Below are 4,334 nucleotides of genomic sequence, written 5' to 3'. Positions count from 1 at the left end.
TATTTCCTGCTGCTACTTTTCAAAATTAGCCACTATTAATAGTTCCTTGTGTATTCTATCAGTGCTTCTTTTTGGTGAGAGAAGCAATCCTTCTTCATACCAAAGAGAGTGGTCTATGTATGCTATTGTACTTTGATATACATATTTACATTCATATACATATTATGGAAATATTTTTTACATTAGTGTATAGAAAGCTTTCTCATTTTTAAGGTGCATATATTAAATTGCCTGGATGCATTATAATCAATTTAATCAAATCCTTAATAATTACATTTGACCTGTTTTTAAATATTTACAAGTAGGAAAAACAGTTCTTTTGAGTAACCAGATGCATGTTATTTTGTAAGTAATCAAGTATCCCAGGTTGGGTTTCCTGGGAAGCAGACACAAAGATGAAGCTAAAAGTGTGGATGTTTATTGGGATTGCTCTTGGAATTCCCTGTGGAAGGGGTGGAGTGGAGGAGAAGGATTGTGTAGAGGGAGAAGTTTCCAAGCTTCTACGCAAACTGTCTAAATACCTTTTTCTCTCATATCTTTCTAAAAAGGTCTGTTATTAATTTTTTTGCAAATCAGATGGGTTACAATTTATATTTCAGTCTAGTTTTATTATATTTTTTACTGAGTGAGGTTGAGTATCTTTGAAAATAGTTGGGGCCATTTGTGATTATTTTACTGTGAAATATCCATTTCATATACACTTTGCTCATATTTTCTTAGGTTTCTAATCTTTTCCATACAGGTTTCTAGTAACTGCTTATATGAAAATGATGAACTTTGTGATGAGTAACATACAATTTGTTTTTTTTTTCATTTTTCCATTTTCCATTTGTGTTTTTAACTTTGCAGTTGAAATATTGACATGTAAGGCTTTTATTTTTATAAGATCAACTTTATTAATAGTTTTTCTTACTTTTTGTGGACTTTGAAGCATAATTTCAAAAAGTTCTTGTTCTTATGTCAAAATAATTTACTCTTTTTTTTTTGTATTTTTATTTTTATTTTTTTTTACATTCAAATATTTGATCCTGGTAAATAATGTCAAATACTTTTTTTAGATAAAAAATTTTATTAAAAATATTCATCCTTATACCATTAAGTTAAAATTTCATATTTAATCACATTCTATACTACCACTGATCATCTACTAAGCCATTAGAATTATCTACTCCTCAAAATTTTAGTAGAATTCTACTGTGAAAGCACCTATACCATGAATGTTGTGGAGAATAGCTAGGGTGAACACATAATTTATTATCCAAATTGGAAGTTTTTTTAATAGTTAAAGGAAGGACGTTCAACTAACACTTATGCTAGGACAACGGGCATAAATAAGCCTTCCTTGCCATGGACAAGCAAGGACATTAAGGACATTCTAGTAATAGCTTCTTTAGCTCTTTCTCAGTTTTTTTCTCATGATACTCATCTATATATTTTTCTTCTCATAATATCTTTGTCAGGTTTGGTATCAGGGTATGCTTTCCTCATAAAATAAGTTTGGAAATGCTTTCTAATCCTTTATTACTCAAATAATTTAGAATTCTGTGGTGTTAATATCTCTTCCATAAATATTCCATAAAATTCACTGATAAAATTATCTGTGTGTTGTGTAGGGTATATAGGATGTGTATCATCCTATCTACCTTCTGTGCATTGGATATTATTTATGATAAAATTTTGCTCTTATAAATCTCCACTAACCTTCAAAATGCAACACGAATGTTTGCTTCCTCTATTCTCTTTTACAGCTCTTTCTCTAGACAATTTTTTCTTCAGCATTAATTGTACCAATAATTCTTAATTATCTTCTGACATGTCAGATTATTCTGCTTTGTGGTTTTTTATATTCTATGGAGAAAGTGTTAAATTAATTAAGAAGGAATGAATATTCACTGTTTTCTAGGCATTATGCTAGGTAACTTAAACCTCACACCAATTACTTGATAATATGTTATTTTTCAATTTCCAGCTAGCAGTTAAGGCTTAAGAGTGTTTAATTAATAATTTTAAGCCATAAAATTATTGTAGCACATCAGTTACTTGGGCTTCCAGACTCAAACCTGGACTTACACCTAGATTCTCAGGTCTTCAGGCTCAGACTGAATTATACTACCAGATTTCTTGATTTTTCAACTTGCAGATGGCAAATCATGGGACTTCTTCATCTTTATAACTGTGTGAACCTATTCCTATAAAAATTTCCCTTTTTATCTTATCTGTCCCTCTACATATATCCTATTGGTTCTGTTTCTCTGGAGAACACTGACTAATACAGTGTTTAACTTTTTTTGTTTGTTTGTTTGTGGTACGCGGGTCTCTCACTGTTGTGGCCTCTTCCGTTGCGGAGCACAGGCTCCGGACGCGCAGGCTCAGAGGCCATAGCTCACGGGCCCAGCCGCTCCGCGGCATGTGGGATCTTCCCAGACCGGGGCACAAACCTGTGTCCCCTGCATCGGCAGGCAGACTCTCAACCACTGCACCACCAGGGAAGCCCCAGTGTTTAACATTTTAAAACAAAAATTGTCATCTAGAAGTACAAAGGTAGTAAGAAATCTGAATTTATTAAATACAATTAAATTTTGTCATTAATTTTTCAAATTTTAATTTTGATAACCTGAGTTTGTGATTTAACACTTTATGATCTCAAAGCATTTTTTTCTTTTTTGACCCATAACAGCAGGCTTTGTCATAATATTGAAATTGTTTCCCTCCTCTTAAAACAGTCATCCATCTGAGACCATCAAACAAAATGTGAACGTATCAGCATGGACTATAGTATTTCTGGTATTGTGAAATCTTACCTTAAAAAACATTGCAGTTTGGTGAGAAAATAAAAACATGTGTCTGTAGTTCAGTTAAATTAGAATGCCATGTATTTGGGACTAGAGCCCAATTAGAGCTTGATGAAAAATTCTTGGATCACACTAGTACCAATTATTCCAGGTGATGAGTGTTTGGAATTTTTTCAGCGTAAGTTCAGAGCCACCTAGGGAATTTTTTCCAAAAGTAAATCTTTTTAATAAAAGATTTACAGTTCCTGGATTCTTGTTAGCGTTCCTGAATCATTTGCTTTTTGCTTCTGATTTCAGCCATAGAACTCATCATTAAGAGATTCAAAACATCCTTGTACTTTGGATTATTTGTATTCAATCTCCACCAATTTTTATGTTTTAAATATCTCTCTGTTGTCCTTTGTTTTTCAATCAGAATTGATGTGGCATTTAAAGAAACAAAAGCATATCAGTTTCTTCATGTTTTTTTGATATGTAGTTAAAACAGATCAATGTTCATTTAGAATTTAAAAAATCAGACTGCCACACTCAATCTGCAGTTTAACATTGGAAAATAAGTTTCAATTCTTCCCCCACCTTTGAATCAAATAAAAGGCCTCTGTTACTGCCTTTGACTCCATGTAAGCCTGTCTTTGACACCCTTCACTGCACGGTGATTACCTATAGTTTATTATTCAGGCCAGTTATTATTGCTATCATTGCCATGGGTTTCAGTTAAGCCAGGTGCTTAAGAACATACAAATTTAATGTGTTATTTCAGTGAATGCAACACTAGACTGTAAAGATGACAAAAAACTCCTGAGCCCAAATTCCCCAAGCTTTAGGTAATGTGATCTGTATTAACAGAGCAGCTCTTATAGCAATATTTTATTCTGAATAGTATAATAAAGGTAGCTGGCATCATCAACTAGTGGGTTATTACAAATCCGAAGAGAGTTTTGAAACCTCAAACTAGAGAGCAGCCATTATTCCATTCAAATAAGGAACTGAATCACAGATGTTCCCATCACCACTACATTGATATAACCAAATAAAACTGTGCCATTTGTTCCCATGAATGGCATTGTTGAGACTGACATGTTCCTAGAAAATAGAAACGTATATAACTCACATGATTTAACCAATTAGATAATGTGTGTGGTTCGAAAGTCTTTTCAACTTCAAAACAAAATAATTAAGAATATAATGAACAAAAATATATAACATATGTATACCATATATGGTGTGTGTGTGTAAATTTTATACAAATATAAAATATAGCACACTACATACTACATATATATAGTATTTAAAGAAACATAAACATATAAAGAATACTATATATTCTATAGTTTCTATACATTCTACTATGCATACTACACATGTATATGCATACATATAGTATGTAGTAGTCATACTTGCATTCACAAGTAATAATCTAGATTAGGAGTATTCCTTTAAAATAGCTTATGTCCTAGTGTCTAGTGGTTAGCAGGGCAATTATGACTCTTAATATAATTTAGAGCTTATGGTTAAAAAATAGCAGACCAAACACAGGAATGC

This window comes from Lipotes vexillifer, unplaced genomic scaffold, assembly GCF_000442215.2.
Source record: "Lipotes vexillifer unplaced genomic scaffold, Lipotes_vexillifer_v1.1 scaffold1018, whole genome shotgun sequence".
Lineage (NCBI taxonomy): Eukaryota > Metazoa > Chordata > Mammalia > Artiodactyla > Lipotidae > Lipotes > Lipotes vexillifer.
This window is presented reverse-complemented; position numbering follows the sequence as displayed.